The sequence below is a fragment of the Oncorhynchus gorbuscha genome, linkage group LG16 (assembly GCF_021184085.1).
Source record: "Oncorhynchus gorbuscha isolate QuinsamMale2020 ecotype Even-year linkage group LG16, OgorEven_v1.0, whole genome shotgun sequence".
Lineage (NCBI taxonomy): Eukaryota > Metazoa > Chordata > Actinopteri > Salmoniformes > Salmonidae > Oncorhynchus > Oncorhynchus gorbuscha.
In genome coordinates, this window is record NC_060188.1 from 9223809 (window position 1) to 9247996 (window position 24188).

Sequence of the window (24188 nt, forward strand, 5' to 3'; positions counted from 1 at the left end):
ACATAAGGAATGTGAAAAAAACGTGAAAAAGCAGAATAAAGAAGGGTTATACACAGCCGGAGTTTGGCTTTCAGAAGCAAAAAAGAGAGTTGAGGGTGAAAATAGGAGGAAATCCAAAAGGAGCGAAGATGCGCTGCCCTCCGCTCCCGCAGATGAAAAGGTTAGCCAATGGGTGGGGTTGAGGGTAACAAACTATATCCTTCTCGATTATACCAAGAATACAGAGGTAAACCTGTCGATTAAATAGTGGTTGTGAGAATACGGCTGCAGGAGCTACCTGCAATATCACCACCCATATATGTGAAGCCTGCTGAAGCCGAGGGAGGGATAATAGAGGCAGAAAAATGAAAAAAAAGTTGAGAAAAGTGGATAAGGTGAGTCAAAAGAAAAATCTAAAATGTTTTAATTGTAACGAAACTGGACATTTCGCCCGGGAGTGTAACACTCCCTGCAAGCGTCACCACCAATAATAAGATGTTAACTAGGGATTTACGACCCCTGGGCTTATAGTTGTATAAGTAAGACCTAATATCTGATTCAACAGTCAAAGCTATTGATAAGGTTTCCATAAAGGAGAAAACACAAATAGAAATGTATGCAGGAATATGCTAAGAGGCACACCTATTTTAGACAGACATGGAGGAGTAAGTGCGAATTTGATGAACGTTTAAATAAAGAAAAACTGGAATCAATGATTAAACAAATAAATAGGGTTAGTGGAGACAAGGCAGATAAACAACGGGCAGAGGGGCTAAATACAGCTAGGATGTGGTTAGCCGAGGCGAGGAAGGGAGCTGAGAACAAAGGGAATGGAAGGGAGGAGTCCAAAATCTGACTCAGATGAAGACCCTGAATAGAAGCTGATACTACTAAAATAGTCAGGAAGGGTTTAAATTAGGACTATTTTCTGGGAATTCTCGTTGCCGGAGTTTGCGACTACAGACAATTATAATAATATAATTATTGGCTACAGATGCTACAGCTAGCAACGAAATTGCTAGGCATTCCATTGGGCTATATTTGGCTATAGTATAGGGAGGTAAGAATAGTTGAATTGTAAAAATTTGTGGTTGTTTCCCGAGTATTGATTTTTGGTTAGGTAACGCCAGTGAATTCGAACAAGAAGTAAACGTATTCTAAACATGATCTGTTTTCATTACGGGGAACAATGAAATGTCTACAATAGGGTATGGCTGGCTACGAATGTCTTATTTTAAAGGGACAGTGCACGTTTATCACAGTTGTTTGAGTGTATGGCAGGGTATAAAATATTTTGGGGCGGCAATTTGGAGATAGACTGAATGAGTTAAATGAAACATCGAGGAAATTTAAAACGAATGATTTGAGGGGATTATCATAATTATTAGGTTTCGTAGTTGTAGTAAACGTTTGGGTTAAGGGGATTTCCCTGTTCCCATAGACAAGATATCTTAAAGGGGTACACTCACATATGGAATATTAGGAGTTTTATTTTCTGAGTTTTAATTAGACAAGTGAATAAAAATGGTTAAAGATAAAGGGTTCTTTAATATGTCTAATATGGTGATGAACATGAATGTAAAGGGGTGGTGTGACCTTTGACCTTGTCATGGCTATCTCTTGGGGTCTGATCAGCCTCAGGGGAGAGCAATTTGCATAATGAATTTGTGGTCATTTGGGTTACAAGTTTTAAGGTAAATTAATTATAATGGAGTTTTAGTTTGGGGTTAGAATTATTGTTTGAACCACTGATGAGAAAGTGGTTCAGGATTCTGTTTTACAACATCAGCTGTGAAGTTTTTTGAATTGACTATTATTGAGTTGGTATTACAACAGAAAAGAATCCTATTTGTCATTGAGAATAAATAGGGTGAGATAAGATATATTAAGGTTTGGATAGGATATATATTAAGATAGCTAGGTGAGACAACCACATATCACAGTCAAATATATAGTATTTGAAAATGACATTTCAGCTAAGGAAGGGATATGTAGCTTTTTGCCCATCCCAAAAAATGTTTCAATACACATCTAAAATCCATGAATAAAAAATTTGAGAACAGTAATATTTTGCGCAGACATGAAGGTAACCATAAGTAATCATTTCTGATGAAAAAACACAAATGTAAAAATGTTAGATGTACCCCAGTACAAAAACACCTCCTTCACATCCCGTAGGTATTCCGTATCACTCTGTCTGTTCTCAGTGAGGTGTAGGAAACATAAACCATGATAAACACTATAGTAGCAGTACTCCAGATTTATACATTATAATATTAATCTATGAGTTGTTGGATTGCTCTTCCATGTTTGTGCCATTTTCAGTTTGTAACAGTTGTTTGCAAATGTATGGATTTAAGTGTTGCTGTATAAAATCCACCAACACGACAATGGCCAAAATCCTGTTTATGGTGAGATTTCATTAGGGTTACCAACATTGTTACCACTACAATCTAAGCTTGATGCCCTCAATCTCACGCAAATTATCAATGAACCTACCAGGTACCACCCCAAAGCAGTAAACACGGGCACACTCATAGATATCATGCTAACCAACTTGCCCTCTAAATACACCTCTGCTGTTTTCAACAGCGAGCACTGCCTCATTGCCTGCATCCATAATGGGTCAGCGGTAAAACGACCTCCACTCATCACTGTCGAACGCACCCTGAAACACTTCAGCGAGCAGACCTTCCTAATCAACCTGGCCGAGGTATCTTGGAAGGATATTGATCTCATCCAGTCAGTAGAGGATGTCTGGTTATTTGTTTAAGTGATATGACATGCTATTCTATAAACTCCTTTCTCTGTAATTAATATTACCTGATTGAGCTAATCATGAAAATGTAATTAACTAGAAAGTCGGAGCACCACAAAATAATAATTATAGAGCTGTTATCTTCTGAATAAACTCTTAATAGAGATAGGGGCAGTATTTCCCCTTTGGATGAATTGAGTGCCCATAGTGAACTGCATCAAAATCTGTCCTAAATTGCTAATATATGCATATTATTATTAATATTGGATAGAAAACTCTGAAGTTTCTAAAACCGTTTGAATTATGTCTGTGTGTAATTGTTTTCTTCTGGGGAAAGAGAGGCGGACCAAAATGCAGCGTGGTTAGTTTTGTGCATCTTTAATAAAGATGAAAGTACAACAATCTACAAAACAAGAACCGCGAAAAAACCAAAACAGTCCTATCTGGTGCCACAAACACAAAGACAGGAACAATCACCCACAAAACCCAACACAAAACAGGCTACCTAAATATGGTTCCCAATCAGAGACAATGACTAACACCTGCCTCTGATTGAGAACCATATCAGGCCAAACATAGAAATAGACAAACAACATAGAATGCCCACCCAGCTCACGTCCTGACCAACACTAAAACAAGGAAAACACACACGAACGATGGTCAGAATGTGACAGTACCCCCCCCCCTCCCCGCCCAAGGTGCGGACTCCGAAGGCACAACCTAAACCTATAGGGGAGGGTCTGGGTGGGCAACTCTCCGCGGTGGCGGCTCTGGCGCTGGACGTTGACCCCACTCCATAATTGTCTTAGTCCACCTCCTTAGTGTCCCTTGAGTGGCTACCCTCGCTGCTAACCTTGGCCTAGGAACCCTAACAACGGGCCCCACTGGACTGAGGGGCAGGTCGGGACTGAGGGGCAGCTCGGGACTGAAGTAGCTCGGGACTGAGGGGAAACTCAGGACTGAGGGGAAGCTCAGGACTGAGGGGAATCTCAGGACTGAGGGGAAGCTCAGGAAGGTTGATGAATCTAGCAGATCCTGGCTGGCTGGCGTTTCCGGCAGATCCTGCTGACTGGCGGTTCCGGCAGATCCCGGCTGACTGGCGGTTCCTGGCAGACTGGCGGACCCTGGCAGACTGGCGGCACCTTGCAGACTGGCGGCACCTTGCAGACTGGCGGCACTGGCGGCGCTGGGCAGACTGGCGGCACTAGCGGCGCTGGGCAGACTGGCGGCACTGGCGGCGCTGGGCAGACTGGCGGCACTGGGCAGACTGGTAGCTCAGATGGCGCTGGGCAGACGGGTAGCTCAGACGGCGCTGGGCAGACGGGTAGCTCAGACGGAGCTGGAGAGGAAGGCTCTGGCAGTGCTGGACTGAGGAGCTCTGGCACCTCTGGAATGAGGGGCTCTGGCGCCTTTGGAATGAGGGGCGGGAGCTCTGGCAGCGCCGGACAGGTGGGAGACTCCGGCTGCGCTGGAGAGGAGGAAGGCTCTGGCCGCGCTGGACAGAGAGGCTCTGGCGCCTCTGGACTGAGGGGCTCTGGCGCCTCTGGACTGAGGGGCTATGGCGCCTCTGGACTGAGGGGCTCTGGCGCCTCTGGACTGAGGGGCTCTGGCGCCTCTGGACTGAGGAGCGGGAGCTCTGGCAGCGCCGGACCGGCGGGAAACTCTGGTAGCGCCGGACAGGCGGGAACACCTGTGTTGATGGGACGGAGAGACAGCCTGGTGCGGGGTGCCAGCACTGGTGGTACCGGGCTGGGGACACACCTCAGGGCGAATGCCTTGCATACTACGCCAAATCAACTCTCTCTCTCTTCACACTCCCCCAATTCTATTAACACCTCCTCGAGTGTCTCCTCATCTCCCATCCGTTCACTCTCCTCCATTCTGTCCAATAACTCCTCGACCCTCTCAGACTCAGCCCTCAGCTTCGCCGATAGCTCCAATAACATCCATGTGTCCTTACGGTAAACAGGGGTAGTTGGCTCAGGTCCGGCTCCTGACTCTGCCACACTCTCCCTGTGCCACCCCCCCAAGAAATTTTTGGGGGTGCCTCTCGGGCTTCCAGCCACTCTGCCGTGCTAGCTCCTCATAATGCCGCCTCTCTGCCTTCGCTGCCTCCAGCTCGGCTTTGGGGCGGCAATATTCCCCTGGCTCTGCCCAGGGTCCTTTCCCGTCAAGGATCTCCTCCCAAGTCCATTTCTCCAAATAGTGCAGCCTCTCCCACTGCTGCTGCTGCTGCTGCTGCCTCTGTTGCTACTCCTGCTGCTGCCTTGGCTGCTGCTGCTGTTGCTCCTGTCTCTGTTTACCACGCCACTTGGTCCTTGATTGGTGGGTGATTCTGTAATGGTTTTCTTCTGGGGAAAGAGAGGCGGACCAAAATGCAGCGTGGTTAGTTTTGTGCATCTTTAATAAAGATGAAAGTACAACAATCTACAAAACAAGAACCGTGAAAAAACCAAAACAGTCCTATCTGGTGCCACAAACACAAAGACAGGAACAATCACCCACAAAACCCAACACAAAACGGGTTACCTAAGTATGGTTCCCAATCAGAGACAAAGACTAACACCTGCCTCTGATTGAGAACCATATCAGGCCAAACATAGAAATAGACAAACCAGACACACAACATAGAATGCCCACCCAGCTCACGTCCTGACCAACACTAAAACAAGGAAAACACACACGAACGATGGTCAGAACGTGACACTGTGAGTATAACAGAACTCACAGGGCAGGCAATCTTCCAAACTAGTTTTGAAATCCTGAAAGTTGGGGCAACTTTGACGTCATCGCCTCCTCCCTTCCCAACAAGTTATGGATCTGGAAACACTTCCTATGTCTTCCACTAGATGTCCTCATTCAGTAGAAAGTGTAATTTGCTGTGAACTTTGACCTAATGGGAAGGAAAGTAGTAAGTGTTGCAACAGATTTCCATGTGCTTGGGGTGCGTTTGCGTTTGAGTGCTTCGGCTGTTCCAATCAGCCCCAGATGAAAATGAATGGCCCAGTTGGAATGCTATTCGATCTGTATGATTATAACATCCTGAAGATTGATTCTGCACTTAGTTTGACCAGTTTCGTCGACCTGTAATATGTAATTTGGAAGTTTTGATGTAAAGTTATCCTGGACCAGAAGTCATTTTTTTGGGAATTTGAGCTGAAAGTGGTAGCAAATGCTGCTACTTGGACACTAGAATTGAACATTATGAAACAAAACGATTTATTGTTGAACTAGGACTCCTTGCACTACATTCTGATGGAAGATCATCAAAGGTAAGGGAATATTTATGTTGTAATTTTGTATTTCTGTTGACTCCAACATAGCGGAGAAATATTGTTACGTCTGAGCGCCGTCTCAGATTATTGCAATGTTAGGCTTTTGCGGTTGCATTAAGAACCAGTGTATCTTTCATTATATGTAGAACATGTATTTTTAGTCAAAGTTTATGATGAGTATTTCTGTTATCTGGCGTTGCTTTCTATAATTCCTCCGGATATTTTGGAGAATTTTCTGAACATGGCGTCAATGTAAACCGAGATTTATGGATATAAAATGCATATTATCTAAAAAAACATAAATGTACTGTGTAACATGTCATATGACTGTCATCTGATGAAGAATTAAGAGGTTAGCGAATTATTTATTTTTAAATCCTGCTTTTGTCATTTTATCTTTTGTTGGACAAAATGGCTACGGTTTTTTCTTTGTTTTGGTGGTAGTCTAAAATAAATATATGCTGTGTTTTCGCCGTAAAACATTGAAAAAATCTGACATGCTGGGTAGATGAACAAGGTGTTTATCTTTCATTTGAGGTATTGGACTTTTTCATGTGTGGAGGTTAAATATTTCTATGAATATTTTTGCATTCCCTGCGCCACCGTTTCAGCTGAACGGGGGGGGGTGGAGTTCCTGTAGGGGAATCCATAGCCTTAAGACCTAGTAATATTTTACATCAATAGCAGTCAATATTAATCGTCACCTTATTTCAGCCTCATCTGACAGTTGTAAATTCTTGGTTATCTTCACAAACCCTGGCTAACAAGTTGAATCAGCAAGACAAAATTGGGTTTAATTATTTATTTACTAAATACCTAACTAATCACACATAAGTAAATATACACAGAAGGAATCATACCTTAATTACAAATTATGTCATAAAGGAAAAAGTCCTTGGCGGACAGAGCAGATATGACAGCTGGTTACCCAAAGAACGGGGGTTGGGTTTGAGTGAAAGAGTGGGAAGATTGAAGAACAAAGGGAGAAGCTGTGCTATCGTCAATACAATATCCTATGCATTCTAAATTACTGCCCATTTGGAAAAGGAAAATCCAATAAATATTTACTCTGAGCTGCACTTCAATAGGTTGGTGGATGGACGTGTTGCCCAACAGAGTCCTTTGAAGAGTGTCTCTGGTGGTGAATGGCAAACGTTGTAGTGTCGTCGTTAGGTGTTACACGGGATACTTCCCTATCCCACATTTTTAGCTGCTGTTGCTAACTCAACGGCTAGGATGTCTCACTTCTTTAGTGAATAAGAGTTCAAAGTTCATACGATTTACAACCAAAGCTCACGCTGAGGTTGGCTTAGTTCTGTAGTTGACATGTTAGTCCTTTTTTAACATATGGACCATCGTCCTCACGTCCTCAGAACAGGAGGTTACAATTTTGTCAAGGGCTTATATAGTGGAGGGTGTGTTTCACAGTCTACAGCCGATGTCTCTTCACAGGGGCGGGTCACTGATTGAGCAGAGCCCTAACCTTATGAAAACTCAAATCTCTCATTTGGAAGCTAAAATTACATTTCATCTCTTCAACAATAATTGTATATTGAAACACTTGAATTGCACAACAATTCAATTTAAATATGATAACTATAATGTGTAGACTTCCCACTGTACAGTTTATGTCATCCTATCATTGATGAGAATGTCTCAGATGACAACCGAACGGACATCGTATTCATTAAGTACCAACACATATGTTCAACTGGTCGGCATACCAAAATATGGTTCATTTCCCCCCACCTTCTGATGTTCCCAGAATCTCTATGTCAACCAAGGGATTTTCAATAGTCACATCAGTAGGGTAGAGAGAGGAAAAAGTGGGGGGTTGTATTTATGACTGTCAATAACCTACCTCCAGGCCAGTGTCATGACACTGGATATAGATACTTTTGTACCTGTTTCCTCCAGCATCTTCACAAGGTCCTTTGCTGTTGTTCTGGGATTGATATGCACTTTTCACACCAAAGTACGTTCATCTCTAGGAAACAGAAAACGTCTCCTTCCTGAGCGGTATGATGAACCAGACTTGTGGAGATCTCGGTCTTGGGTGATTTCTTTTGATTTCCCCATGATGTCAAGCAAAGATACACTGAGTTTGAAGGTAGGCCTTGAAATACACACACAGGTACACCTCCAATTGACTCAAATTATGTAAATTAGCCTATCAAAAGCCATGACATAATTTTATGGAATTTTCCAAGCTGTTTAAAGGCACATTCAACTTAGTGTATGTCAACTTCTCACCCACTGGAATTGTGATACAGTGAATTATTAGTGAAATAATCTGTCTGTAAACAGTTGTTGGAAAAATGTGTCATGCACAAAGCAGATGTCCTAACTAACCTGACAAAACTATAGTTTGTTTAACCAGAAACTTATGGTTTGATTTAAAAATGAGTTTTAATGGTTCCAGTCTATGTAAACTTCCGACTTCATCTGTATGTACTCTCCTGATGCAAATTTCACCTAGCTCCTCTTCCTTTCTCTCCCTCCTCCTTATATAAAACCTCTCTGTATATGAGAGTCCTAGTACATCCCTCTGAGTCCTGGAGAGTAGAGAAGAACAGCTCACACCAGTTCAGCTTCAACACAAACCACATTCCCTGCATCTCTACTGCTGCTGCTGGCAGCTGCCTCCTGTGAGTCTCTTTGGATCTGGGGGAAGTTACACATTCATGAAAACGTAACCCCACACCCATGGAATGATGAATTTAGTTTATACTAGATGGGTGTCTTTGACATCAAAGATATCAAAGAATGGGCTTAGACATAATAGATACTGTATCTTTGCTCAGGGTTGGGGAGTAACTGATTACATGTAAACTATGCTCAATGTATATCTCCAACCTTCTCCATATAATAACCACAAGTTTCAACCTCACAAGTTTCAAACTGTGGACCCTCTCATTAAGACAATATGATAAGAGCGTCACTATCCCCTCCTCTAGAGTAGGACCCCCATCTCTCTATTTCAATGCAAGCCCTCCCTCTGGTTCTTTCCCTACTAAAACAATGTCTGTCTGTCCTTAGAGGCCCTCTGAGTCCTGGCGAGTAGAGAAGAGCAGCTCCCACCAGTTCAGCTTCAACACAAACCATGTTACCTGCATCTCTGCTGCTGCTGCTGCTGCTGCTGCTGCTTCTGGCAGCTGTATCCTGTGAGTCTCTCTTTATTTGACAGGAAAGACAAAACAATTAAAGATGATGACTATAGTTTTGTTATGACTATAAAATTAATCTATTTATAATGAGCAACATTTTAAATGCTTTGTCCACAGGTGTTCACTGTGAGGAACTCAGCCAGCCTCATTGACTGTCCAGCCAGGTCAACTACTGACCATCTCCTGTAAAGTCTCATATTCTGTTACTAGCTATATATATATATATATATATATATATATATATATATATTTTTTTTTTTAGGTATATAGTATATATGTTATTGCTTAAATCTCCATGAAATTAAAGAAAGAAAGTCACACGCATACTGTATATACTCCCAACAATTTGATGGGTAACCATAATTACCAACGTTTCAGCAATTCGGGGCCTTCTTCAGGGTGGTTAATTAAATCTCCACCTATTGTGCTTGATGATATGTTTTCTATCACAGAGAAGTATGTAAATAAATTCCTCTCATTTGCATAGAAATAATCTTGCAATCATTTCCTATTAATCAAGCATTCTTTGAACTTACTTGAACCCACACTTTGTTTTAATTTTCATATTCCAATAACACTGTTGTATTGGGAAGACATTGGAAAAATGTTTTTGCTCATTTTAACAAATAACATTATCTGCCAATATACTGAAGTGTATTTTACAACGACAATACATTGGAGTATTAAAGCTGATAGAAGTTTTCACAATTTTCACTGATATTCTAAGATCTTTCAGATTTCTCTCCTGCAAATAGAACCATGCCTCTTTCTTCCTCCCTCCATCTACCTCCCCCTTATTGTTAGGGTTTATATAAACAGTCCCTCTGAGTCCTGGAGAGTGGAGAAGATCAGCTCCCATCAGTTAAACTTCAACACAAACCATGTTCCCTGCATCTCTGCTGCTGCTGGCAGCTGCAACCTGTGAGTGTCTATGGGGGGACAAACACAATAATGAAAACTGCATCAGACTTAAATGTGATTGAAATATCATGTTATCTGGAGTCACCAGACACTTCCAGCGTCTGCAGACTGAAGACACAGCTGTGTATTATTGTGCTCGCCTCCACAGTGATACAAACCACCAGCAGACCTGTAGTAAAACTCACTCCTTACTTGTACAGTTGAAGTTCGAAGTATCTTCCAGGAGGGGGCAATCTGAGTCTGAATCTCAATATCAAACATCCTATGATATAATGATTACAACATACCAGTGGAGGCTGCTGAGGGGAGGACGGCTCATAATAATTGTCTGTAATGGAGCAAATGGAATGGCATCAAACACATGGAAACCATGGAAACCATGTGTTTGGTGTATTTGATAAATTCCACTAATTCTTCTCCAGCCATTACCATGAGCCCGTCCTCTCCAATTAAGGTGCCACCAGTTGTGTTGTGACAAGGTAGGGGGGTATACAGAAGACAGCCCTATTTGGTAAAAGACCAAGTCCATATTATGGCGAGAACAAAGAAGCGAGAAGACAAATGATGGTCCATCATTACTTTAAGACATGAAGGTCAGTCAATATGGAAAATTTAAAGAACTTTGAAAGTTAGAAACATGCTTTTCAAAAGGGACCAGCGTAGTCCACATGAATTCTCTGCCATTGCTCTGTGGGCCATTCCCATGGGTGGACTGGGACAGGAGAAGGCATGTGGAGGTTTTCCAACATCCGCTACAGTTCTTCGCTATGATTTACATTTACATTTAAGTCATTTAGCAGACGCTCTTATCCAGAGCGACTTACACATTGGTGCATTCACCTTATGACATCCAGTGGGACAGTCACTTAACAATAGTGCATCTAAAACTTAGGGGGGGTGGGGTGAGAGGGATTACTTAACCTATCCTAGGTATTCCTTAAAGAGGTGGGGTTTCAGGTGTCTCCGGAAGGTGGTGATTGACTCCGCTGTCCTGGCGTCGTGAGGGAGTTTGTTCCACCATTGGGGGGCCAGGGCAGCGAACAGTTTTGACTGGGCTGAGCGGGAGCTGTACTTCCTCAGTGGTAGGGAGGCGAGCAGGCCAGAGGTGGATGAACGCAGTGCCCTTGTTTGGGTGTAGGGCCTGATCAGAGCCTGGAGGTACTGAGGTGCCGTTCCCCTCACAGCTCCGTAGGCAAGCACCATGGTCTTGTAGCGGATGCGAGCTTCAACTGGAAGCCAGTGGAGAGAACGGAGGAGCGGGGTGACGTGAGAGAACTTGGGAAGGTTGAACACCAGACGGGCTGCGGCGTTCTGGATGAGTTGAAGGGGTTTAATGGCACAGGCAGGGAGCCCAGCCAACAGCGAGTTGCAGTAATCCAGACGGGAGATGACAAGTGCCTGGATTAAGACCTGCGCCGCTTCCTGTGTGAGGCAGGGTCGTACTCTGCGGATGTTGTAGAGCATGAACCTACAGGAACGGGCCACCGCCTTGATGTTAGTTGAGAACGACAGGGTGTTGTCCAGGATCACGCCAAGGTTCTTGGCGCTCTGGGAGGAGGACACAATGGAGTTGTCAACCGTGATGGCGAGATCATGGAACGGGCAGTCCTTCCCCGGGAGGAAGAGCAGCTCCGTCTTGCCGAGGTTCAGCTTGAGGTGGTGATCCGTCATCCACACTGATATGTCTGCCAGACATGCAGAGATGCGTTCGCCACCTGGTCATCAGAAGGGGGAAAGGAGAAGATTAATTGTGTGTCGTCTGCATAGCAATGATAAGAGAGACCATGTGAGGTTATGACAGAGCCAAGTGACTTGGTGTATAGCGAGAATAGGAGAGGGCCAAGAACAGAGCCCTGGGGGACACCAGTGGTGAGAGCGCGTGGTGAGGAGACAGATTCTCGCCACGCCACCTGGTAGGAGCGACCTGTCAGGTAGGACGCAATCCAAGCGTGGGCCGCGCCGGAGATGCCCAACTCGGAGAGGGTGGAGAGGAGGATCTGATGGTTCACAGTATCGAAGGCAGCCGATAGATCTAGAAGGATGAGAGCAGAGGAGAGAGAGTTAGCTTTAGCAGTGCGGAGCGCCTCCGTGATACAGAGGAGAGCAGTCTCAGTTGAATGACTAGTCTTGAAACCTGACTGATTTGGATCAAGAAGGTCATTCAGAGAGAGATAGCGGGAGAGCTGGCCAAGGACGGCACGTTCAAGAGTTTTGGAGAGAAAAGAAAGAAGGGATACTGGTCTGTAATTGTTGACATCGGAGGGATCGAGTGTAGGTTTTTTCAGAAGGGGTGCAACTCTCGCTCTCTTGAAGACGGAAGGGACGTAGCCAACGGTCAGGGATGAGTTGATGAGCGAGGTGAGGTAAGGGAGAAGGTCTCCGGAAATGGTCTGGAGAAGAGAGGAGGGGATAGGGTCAAGCGGGCAGGTTGTTGGGCGGCCGGCCGTCACAAGACGCGAGATTTCATCTGGAGAGAGAGGGGAGAAAGAGGTCAGAGCACAGGGTAGGGCAGTGTGAGCAGAACCAGCGGTGTCGTTTGACTTAGCAAACGAGGATCGGATGTCGTCGACCTTCTTTTCAAAATGGTTGACGAAGTCATCTGCAGAGAGGGAGGAGGGGGGAGGGGGCGGAGGATTCAGGAGGGAGGAGAAGGTGGCAAAGAGCTTCCTAGGGTTAGAGGCAGATGCTTGGAATTTAGCGTGGTAGAAAGTGGCTTTAGCAGCAGAGATAGAGGAGGAAAATGTAGAGAGGAGGGAGTGAAAGGATGCCAGGTCCGCAGGGAGGCGAGTTTTCCTCCATTTCCGCTCGGCTGCCCGGAGCCCTGTTCTGTGAGCTCGCAATGAGTCATCGAGCCACGGAGCGGGAGGGGAGGACCGAGCCGGCCTGGAGGATAGGGGACATAGAGAGTCAAGGGATGCAGAGAGGGAGGAGAGGAGGGTTGAGGAGGCAGAATCAGGAGATAGGTGGGAGAAGGTTTGAGCGGAGGGAAGAGATGATAGGATGGAAGAGGAGAGAGTAGCGGGGGAGAGAGAGCGAAGGTTGGGACGGCGCGATACCATCCGAGTAGGGGCAGTGTGGGAGGTGTTGGATGAGAGCGAGAGGGAAAAGGATACAAGGCAGTGGTCGGAGACTTGGAGGGGAGTTGCAATGAGGTTAGTGGAAGAACAGCATCTAGTAAAGATGAGGTCGAGCGTATTGCCTGCCTTGTGAGTAGGGGGGAAGGTGAGAGGGTGAGGTCAAAAGAGGAGAGGAGTGGAAAGAAGGAGGCAGAGAGGAAAGAGTCAAAGGTAGACGTGGGGAGGTTAAAGTCGCCCAGAACTGTGAGAGGTGAGCCGTCCTCAGGAAAGGAGCTTATCAAGGCATCAAGCTCATTGATGAACTCTCCGAGGGAACCTGGAGGGCGATAAATGATAAGGATGTTAAGCTTGAAAGGGCTAGTAACTGTGACAGCATGGAATTCAAAGGAGGCGATAGACAGATGGGTAAGGGGAGAAAGAGAGAATGACCACTTGGGAGAGATGAGGATCCCGGTGCCACCACCCCGCTGACCAGACGCTCTCGGGGTGTGCGAGAACACGTGGGCGGACGAAGAGAGAGCAGTAGGAGTAGCAGTGTTGTCTGTGGTGATCCATGTTTCCGTCAGTGCCAAGAAGTCGAGGGACTGGAGGGAGGCATAGGCTGAGATGAACTCTGCCTTGTTGACCGCAGATTGGCAGTTCCAGAGGCTACCGGAGACCTGGAACTCCACGTGGGTCGTGCGCGCTGGGACCACCAGAGTAGGGTGGCCGCGGCCACGCGGTGAGGAGCGTTTGTATGGTCTGTGCAGAGAGGAGAGAACAGGGATAAACAGACACATAGTTGACAGGCTACAGAAGAGGCTACGCTAATGCAAAGGAGATTGGAATGACAAGTGGACTACACGTCTCGAATGTTCAGAAAGTTAAGCTACGTAGCAAGAATCTTATTGACTAAAATGATTAAAATGATACAGTACTGCTGAAGTAGGCCAGCTGGCAGTGGGTGCGTTGTTGACACTACACTAATCAAGTCGTTCCGTTGAGTGTAATAGTTTCTGCAGTGTTGCTATTCGGGGGCTAGCAGGCTAGCTAGCAGTGTTGTTTACGTTACGTTGCGTTAAAAGAACGACAATAGCTGGCTAGCGAACCTAGAAAATCGCTCTAGACTACACAATTATCTTTGATACAAAGACGGCTATGTAGCTAGCTAAGTAGCTAGCTACGATCAAACAAATCAAACCGTTGTACTGTAATGAAATGAAGTGAAAATGTGATACAACCTGTGAATGCGACCGGGTAGTTGAGTTCTATACAGAAGACGTTGGCTAGCGTTGGCTAGCTGTTGGCTAGCTAGCAGAGTCACCTACGTTAAGGACGACAAATAGCTGGCTAGCTAACCTCGGTAAATTAAGATAATCACTCTAAGACTATCTATCTGTTGATTCAGACCCGGCCACCAGAAGTGGCTCTTTGCGAGCAGCTTAATTTTGACAATTCCTACATTACCTTCATGTAGTTGCTGCAAAGTATCTAGTATGTCCAGCTCCATTGAGGGGTTTGCCTTCGATATCTGGTGTCACCCATATTATGCTACTGCTGGGAAAAGTCACTGTGTTTAACTCCATTGTACCATTTAATCGTTCATCTGAATCACTGCCACTGTTCTCTGCTAGTGCATTCACAGACCCTTTCACTTTCTCAGTTTTCCTGTTGTGACTGAATTTTGCTCTGCATACTCTTTGAATGTGCCCCCTTCTATTGCATTTGTGACAAATTTCGTCTTTGAAACGGTAGTCCTCTGCTCTGTGACCATCTCTGTCACACATGTTGCATTTTCGGCCACTGTCGGATGCGTGAACTTGTGCAGGGTAGTTTGTGATAGGTAAGTATTTATTTATTTATTTTACCTCAGCTCAGACGATAGTGTCTCAGAACAACGTTTACAAGCTTCTGATTGCCGCTGCAGCTGGTAAGTGACAATGCACAAGCTTTTGTAAGTGACGAGTTTACAAGATTCATGCCAGTAAATGGAATCAAACACTCAACCTCAGCTCCGTACAACTCTGCCACCATAGGCCTGGCAGAACGCTTTTTGCAAACCCTAAAGCAAGGACTCCGTGCAGAAAAACAAGACTAAGGGACTTTGCAAACAATACAGGCCAAGTTCCTGGCCTCCTACCGAAACACCCCACATGCCACAACAATTGAAAACCCAGCCGCACTGATGTTCAGGCAGCCTCTCCGCACACAGCTGGACATCATGAAGCCAAACAGGGGTAATGAAGTGCTGAACAAACAAGCCAAGATGCTTTCCGGTAGCCGGGAGCGCCATCTCCAAACAGTACAGGAAGTAATGGTGCGAGACTACAGAAGGGGAGAGAAATAGACAAATGGGACCCAGAACTTACCAGGTTCAAATGAGCCCAGACATAATATGGCCGCGTCACATTAACCAAATGCATTCCACGGAAAACAGCACAACAATCGAGAGAGAACAGGCACAGAGAGCTCCTGAGAGTGACACACAGGGAACTGTAGAGGATATTGAGCAGTAAAGAGACCCCAGGCTGAAAGAAGGGAACGTGTTGATGAAGGTGCTGCTATAGCAGAAGATATAATGGAGCAAGCACACACTGAGGATGTTCAGGAGCCTCCAGACAATCCAAGGCATTACCCAGAACAAAGGCACCGTCCAACAGACAGACTGGACAAAGACAAAAAAAAACGAACTGTTCAAATCAAAAGTTGCAAAATAACTACAACACGTTCTGGGAAATGTTTCAGTTGTGGTTTGGTAAATGTAACTCTAATCGTATAAGAGAAGAAATGTTATGTTCTGTTAATCACTGATTTCCCATTTAAGAATGGAGCACCCTTGGTCATGCGTAGTGTTGTTCTATGTTGTTCTGGTACTAACTCGTTTTAGTAAATGTGAAGCTCCAGTTCATTTCCTTGTATTTGGAGTCTTTCTTATTATATAAATAAGTAATAAGAGTTAAGCAGTGTCGCCTCTAGCCTTTTGGGGTCAAAATAATATGAAGAAAAGCTCAATGCCCTCTTGATGAAGCATAAACAGTGTTTCTGATATAAGGACATCTCATATTAAAGCATATGGTTGTGTCAGGGGAGTACAACAGTGTGTACATGTTCCACATCCTGTCAGAGGGGTTTTTGTACATCTCTATCACACATTCACATCACTGTACCCAGTAATACACAGCAGAGTCCTCTGCCTTCAGACCAGGCTGTCTTTGGTCAGTTCAATCCGTCCCTCCAGGGTTTTGGCATAGCCTGCTGCTCCAGTATTGGTGTTGATCCAGCCCATCCATTCCAGTGGTTTCCTGTACGTTGGTGAATCCAGTTCATTCCAGAGCTTGTAAAGGTATACCCAGTTCCTCTGCAAGAGAGGTTGAGAGTTTCTCCTGGTTTCTCCAGGACTCCCGTGTGGTGCAGTGGTCTAAGGCACTGTGTCTCAGTGAAACAAGTGTTACTACAGTCCCTCGTTCAAATCCAGGATCTATCACATCTGACCGTGATTGGGCCCAGTTCTGACCGTGGCGCACAATTGGCCCAGGTTTGGCTGGGGTAGGCTGTCTTTGTAAATAATATATTTTTCTTAACTGACTTGCATAGTTGAATAAAAGTTTTTAATGTTTAATTAACTGGAGGGAATGGACTCCATACTCTGACTATTTAAACCTGATGGAGAGAAAGAGAGAGCGAATACACAAAGGGAAAGGAGAGAGGGTGGAATATTGAGGGAAAGCATGAAGGAGCAATGGAGAAAATTGGCTTCATTCTTTGCTCAGCATATGAACAGTTGATAAGGAGTAAAACCAAGCAGAACTCACAGCGCAGACAGAAAGAGAGCAGCAGAAGGGAGAGTTTGCTTGTCATACTGAGGGTGGAGCTATAAACTCAGATATGAACTCAGCTACTTCACACAAGAAAACAAGACAAGTCATCAGCAGAACATAAGTGTAAATGAACTCTGAGGGATCTGGATTTAAATCATGATGTCATGGGGGAGGGGCTGATGACACTGAGGTCAGCGGTCAAGCTACGACTCATTGGTAGGGCCAGGAGTTTTTGTTCAAAACATGACATGTGAAGTGACACGGACACTATGGCATGTCCCCATGCCATAACCAGGGCAAAGAGTTTTTTTTTTACCAACCTCAAGGAGGTTAAACTGTAGGGAATCTTGGAGGATGATTTTCAAAATATTTATAGTAATCCTTCTCCATTGGGGTTAATACTCTGACCATGCTGTTATAGCATGAAAGGGGGGACCAACTCCACATTAATGCCCATGATTTTGGAATGAGATATTTGACGAGCAGGTGTCCACAGACTTTTGGTTATGTACCTTGTGTTGACATGTAGTTCTGTAGTTTTGACTCTTAAGGGAATATTATACTTCAGTAGATGTTACTCTGTTGTTCTGATGCTCTACTGCCCTCTGTTGACTCTGTTGTTCTGATGCTCTACTGCCCTCTGTTGACTCTGTTGTTCTGATGCTCTACTGCCCTCTGTTGACTCTGTTGTACTGATGCTCTACTGCCCTCTGTTGACTCTGTTGTTCTGATGCTCTACTGCCCTCTGTTGACTCTGTTGTTCTGATGCTCTACTGCCCTCTGTTGACTCTGTTGTACTGATGCTCTACTGCCCTCTGTTGACTCTGTTGTTCTGATGCTCTACTGCCCTCTGTTGACTCTGTTGTTCTGATGCTCTACTGCCCTCTGTTGACTCTGTTGTACTGATGCTCTACTGCCCTCTGTTGACTCTGTTGTACTGATGCTCTACTGCCCTCTGTTGACTCTGTTGTTCTGATGCTCTACTGCCCTCTGTTGACTCTGTTGTACTGATGCTCTACTGCCCTCTGTTGACTCTGTTGTACTGATGCTCTACTGACCTCTGTTGACTCTGTTGTACTGATGCTCTACTGCCCTCTGTTGACTCTGTTGTACTGATGCTCTACTGCCCTCTGTTGACTCTGTTGTACTGATGCTCTACTGCCCTCTGTTGACTCTGTTGTACTGATGCTCTACTGCCCTCTGTTGACTGTGTTGTACTGATGCTCTACTGCCCTCTGTTGACTCTGTTGTACTGATGCTCTACTGCCCTCTGTTGACTCTGTTGTTCTGATGCTCTACTGCCCTCTGTTGACTCTGCTGTACTGATGCTCTACTGCCCTCTGTTGCCTCTGTTGTACTGATGCTCTACTGCCCTCTGTTGACTCTGTTGTACTGATGCTCTACTGCCCTCTGTTGACTCTGTTGTACTGATGCTCTACTGCCCTCTGTTGACTCTGTTGTTCTGATGCTCTACTGCCCTCTGTTGACTCTGTTGTACTGATGCTCTACTGCCCTCTGTTGACTATGTTGTACTGATGCTCTACTGACCTCTGTTGACTCTGTTGTACTGATGCTCTACTGCCCTCTGTTGACTCTGTTGTACTGATGCTCTACTGCCCTCTGTTGACTCTGTTGTACTGATGCTCTACTGCCCTCTGTTGACTCTGTTGTACTGATGCTCTACTGCCCTCTGTTGACTGTGTTGTACTGATGCTCTACTGCCCTCTGTTGACTCTGTTGTACTGATGCTCTACTGCCCTCTGTTGACTCTGTTGTTCTGATGCTCTACTGCCCTCTGTTGACTCTGCTGTACTGATGCTCTACTGCCCTCTGTTGCCTCTGTTGTACTGATGCTCTACTGCCCTCTGTTGATTCTGTTGTATTGATGCTCTACTGCCCTCTTGACTCTGTTGTACTGATGCTCTACTGCCCTCTGTTGACTCTGTTGTACTGATGCTCTACTGCCCTCTGTTGACTCTGTTGTACTGATGCTCTACTGCCCTCTGTTGACTCTGTTGTACTGATGCTCTACTGCCCTCTGTTGACTCTGCTGTACTGATGCTCTACTTCCCTCTGTTGACTCTGTTGTACTGATGCTCTACTGCCCTCTGTTGATTCTGTTGTATTGATGCTCTACTTCCCTCTGTTGACTCTGCTGTACTGATGCTCTACTGCCCTCTGTTGACTCTGTTGTACTGATGCTCTACTGCCCTCTGTTGATTCTGTTGTACTGATGCTCTACTGCCCTCTGTTGACTCTGTTGTACTGATGCTCTACTGCCCTCTGTTGACTCTGTTGTACTGATGCTCTACTGCCCTCTGTTGATTCTGTTGTACTGATGCTCTACTGCCCTCTGTTGATTCTGTTGTACTGATGCTCTACTGCCCTCTGTTGATTCTGTTGTACTGATGCTCTACTGCCCTCTGTTGATTGTGTTGTACTGATGCTCTACTGCCCTCTGTTGATTATGTTGTATTGATGCTCTACTGCCCTCTGTTGACTCTGTTGTACTGATGCTCTACTGCCCTCTGTTGACTCTGTTGTACTGATGCTCTACTGCCCTCTGTTGACTCTGCTGCCAGTTAGAATCTCTGAGGGGTTTTTGTACAGATCCTCCTCTCACTCACACCACTGTGTCTCTCTTGCACAGTAATACACAGCAGAGTCCTCTGCTCTCAGAACAGACAGCTTCAAAGTCAACATGCTGTTGGAATTATCCTTAGTCGTTTCCATGCGTCCTTCAAAAGTTTTAGCATGGTTACCTAGACCTAATCCAGAATAACCCATCCATTCCAGAGATTTTCCTGCTGGCTGTCGTATCCAGTGTGTGTAGTGGCTGTCAACAGTGTATCCAGATATCTTACAGGAGAGACTGAGAGTTTCTCCAGGCTTTTTCAGGACTGGACTGGAGGGAATGGACTCCAGACTCTGGCCATTTAAACCTGATGGAGAGAGAGAAAAAAATATGAATAATGTGTTAGAGGAAAGCAGCAGAGAAATTAAGGAAAGCAAGAGAAGAGAGTTTACAAAAAAACATTGTCCATGTTCAGCCATTCAACAAAGAACAGTTGATGAAGTACTGCAGAACTCACATGGCAGACAGAGAGAGAGCAGCAGAAGGTAGAGTTTTCCCATCTTACTGAGGGTGGAGATAGGAACTCAGCTGCTCCACACAAGACAACAAGTCAGCAGCAGAACATAAGTGTATATGAACTCTGAGGGATCTGGATTTACATCATGATGTCATGGGGAGGGGCTGTTGAATGAGGTCAGAGGTAAATGTATGAGTCATCAGTAGGGCCAAGATTTTATTTAACCTTTAGTTTTGAGAGGGAGTCATGTTGATAAACATTTCTTTCCAATAAATAAATAAAAATATGAATATGAAATGCTAAATAGAAATACAAAGCATGATACAAAAAACAGTTCTGTCATGGGGTGGACAGACTATTCATCACTGACTCAACATTTGGAGGAACTGTGGGGAACCTTGGTGGATGATAAAAAGCTTAATCATGATTTAAATGGCAGATTTTAGACATTTTACACAGCTTAATGCAATTCTCCCTCTCCTTACTACACCTCTCCTCAGGGAAATGTGTACTTTTTATTGATGTACAAGTAGTTCTGTTTACAATACACTGTCTGTTCCGGCTCTCAGGGGAATATAATACTTCAGTATATGTTACTCTGTTGTACTGATGCTCTACTGCCCTCTGTTGATTCTCTGAGGGGTTTTTGTACAAATCCTCCTCTCACTCACACCACTGTCTCTCATGCACAGTAATACACGGCAGAGTCCTCTGCTCTCAGACCAGACAGCTTCAGAGTCTTTAGTCGTTTCCATACGTCCATCAAAACTTTTAGCATGGTTACCTAGGCCTAATCCAGAGTAAACTACCAACTCCAATGCTTTCCCTGCAGGTTGTCTTACCCAATGTGTGTTGTAGCTACTAAAGGTTTACCCAGATCCCTTACAGGAGAGACTGAGTTTCTTCAGGCTTTTTCATAACTGAATTGGAGTGTATGGACTCTATACTCGGACCATTTAAACCTAGTGGTGAGAGAGAATGAAATAGGAAGAACGTGTTAGAGGAAAAGCAGCAGAAAATTAAGGATAGCAAGAGAAGAGAGTTTGCAAAAAACATTGTCAATGTTCAATCATTCCAAAAAGACAGCTGATTAAGAACTGCAGAACTCACAGGTCAGACAGAGAGAGAGCAGTAGAAGAGAGAGTTTTCCCATCATACTGAGAGCTTCTCCACACAAGACATCAAGTCAGCTGCAGAACATAAGTATGCATGAAGTATATATGTATAAGTATATATGAACTCTGAGGGATCTGGATTTACATCATGATGTCATGGGGGAGGGGCTGATAAATGAGGTCAGAGGTCAATTTATGACTCTTAAGTAGGGCCAGGAGTTGTACTTTATCACATGGCCTGACCAGGAACCGAGTTTTTCCTGATCAGGTCACTTAGTCAAAAAAGACTCCAGGTTCTACTCTCCACACACAACTGACTCACGGACTGAAGGAACTGTGAGGAACATGATGATTTTCAAAATATTGATAATCTTCATTAATTAATTTTATTGTGGGTTCATTGAAATGGAACATACTGTGTATATATCCATTTATCAAGGAAATAATTAACATGTATTGAATAGTATATACAAAAAGGCCATTGGTGACAAAAACAGTACACTAGTATTCACAGGAAATGTTTTCAATGCGAAAAAAAAGAGTCTGTTTTACATTTATACAGCAGAGTCCTCTGTTCTCAGAACATACAGCTTCGATACACCATTCTGTTAGTGTCACACCCTGATCTGTTGCATCTGTCTTTGTTATTGTCTCCACCCTTCTCCAGGTGTCGCCACTCTTCCCCATTATCCCAGTGTATTTATACCTGTGTTCTCTGTTTGTCTGTTGCCAGTTCGTTTTGTTCATCAAGCCTACCAGTGGTTTTCCCATTGCTCCTGTGTTTTCTAGTTTTCCCGGGTTTTGACCATTCTGCCTGACCTGACCCTGAGCCTGCCTGCCGTCCTGTACCTTGCCCCACTAGTCTGAATTATTGACCCCTGCCTGTTCTGACCCTGAGTTCTGCCTGTTGTTCTGGACCTTTTGAACCCTATCTGGATTATGGACATTTGCCTGCCTTGACCAGTCATTTTGCTTGGCCCTGTACTAGTAATAAACTTGTGTTACTCTGACACTGTTCTGATCTGTATTATTCTTAGCAGTCTATCTACCACCACAAAGCGAAGCTGGCACGAAGACCACTATCAACCAACTAAGGCCATAAGCAAAGAAGAAAATGCGCACCCAGAAGCAGCGCTCCTAGTGGCCGGGGACTTTAATGCAGGCAAACTTAAATCAGTTTTACCACATTTTTACCAGCATCTCACATGTGCAACCAGGGGGAAAAAAATCCTAAACCAACTTTACTCCACACACACAGAGACGCATACAAAGCTCTCCCTTGCCCTCCATTTGGCAAATCAGACCATAATTCTATCCTCCTGATTCCTACTTACAAGTAAAAACTAAAGCAGGAAGCACCAGTGACTCGGTCAATAAGAAGCAGTCAGATGAAGCAGACGCTAAGCTACATGACTGTTTTGCTATCACAGACTGGAACATGTTCTGGGATTCTTCCGATGGCATTGAGGAGTCCACCACATCAGCCACTGGCTGCATCAATAAGTGCATTATTGATGTCATCCCCACAGTGACCATGCATACAATCCCGAACCAGAAGCCATGAATTAAAGGAAACATCTGCACTGAGCTAAAGCGTAGAGCTGCCACTTTCAAGGTGCGGGACTCTAACCCCTAAGCTTATTAAAAAACGCTATGCCCTCTGATCTACCATCAAACAGGCAAAGCATCAATACAGGACTAAGATTGAATCGTACTACACTGGCTCTGACACTCGTTGGATGTGGCAGGGCTGGCAAACTATTACAGATTACAAAGGGAAGCACAGCCGCGAGCTGCCCAGTGACACAAGCCTACCAGGTGAGCTAAATTACTTCTATGCTCACTTCGGGGCAAGTAACACTGTGTTAATGATCTAAAATAAAAAATTGCTCTGTGGTTTCTCATGGGCACCTCCCCCTGAGTACATTATGTATTGATTATACTTATTTATATGGGATAGAGTTTAGACTCATTTTTCAATGCAATTCTTGATAAGTGTGTTATATTTATTACAAACCATGAATATCTTTAATGACTAAAATTGTGGAAAGCTTTTCAATACAGGGCAAAAGTCCTTAAAGAAGGGATGATTATTTAATCTGAACTCTCCATACATAAAGACAGAATACACCAAACAGACGAAGAGGGGAGAGTGATACTAATACCTTGAGTAGATTTGATGGATGGAGTGTCAGTGCTAAGGAACTGTAGTAATATAGTAATTGTGTATAAAGTACATGTGTTTGAATTGTTATATAAGTTTGTATTGTGGTGTCATGTTTAGTGTTTGTATACCTTTATATTCATATGAATGTCATGGAGTTTTTGTATAGGTCCTGCGTTGGTTTGTATCAGTGTGGGTAGCGAGCACAATAATACACAGCTGTGTCTTCAGTCTGCAGACTCTGTCCTGTTAAAGTTACTGTGCTGCTGGAAGTGTCTCTGGAGATACTGAACTTGTTTTTCAGTTTATCACTGTAATATGTGCTACCATCGTGACAAATGAATCCAATCCACTCCAGTGCTTTTCCTGTAGGTTGGCGATTCACACCTGTACAGTAGCTGGTGCTGGTTAAAGAATACCCAGAGACCTGACAGGAGAGGGTCAGAGGCTGTCCAAGCTGCAGAGTCAAAGAGCCTGGCTGTGTGAGCTCAGTCTGACAGAACACACCTGTAAAACAAAACAAAACAAACAAAATATTATGTTAATTACATTTCCAAAACTATATTACTCTCTCTAATACACCAATGTTGATGTATCAGTCCCCCAAAACTCACAGGATACAGCTGCCAGCACCAACAGCAGAGATGCAGGGAACATGGTTTGTGTTGAAGCTGAACTGATGGTAACTGCACTTCTGAACTCAGTGAAAGAGAGTGAGATATTCCTCTTTATACAAAGAGAGGAGAGTTGCTTTGCATAGAGTGAAAGAGTTATAAAAGGAGGAAATAAACAACTTGTATCGTTTTGACATGTTATACATAGAATCAGTATTAGAATGTAATG

General features: G+C 44.4%; 1 pseudogene across 1 annotated transcript in view; it reads right to left on the reverse strand.

The window, feature by feature from the left end:
- The window catches only part of LOC123998675, a 57380-nt pseudogene extending 37202 nt beyond the window's left edge, over window positions 1-20178 (reverse strand). The window contains exons 1-2 of the transcript XR_006832313.1: window positions 20067-20178; window positions 19612-19916 (exon numbers count right to left, since the gene is read on the reverse strand). The product of XR_006832313.1 is annotated as an Ig mu chain C region membrane-bound form-like (transcript). The remainder of the gene's footprint in view (window positions 1-19611; window positions 19917-20066) is intronic.
- Window positions 20179-24188: the final 4010 nt, after the last annotated feature.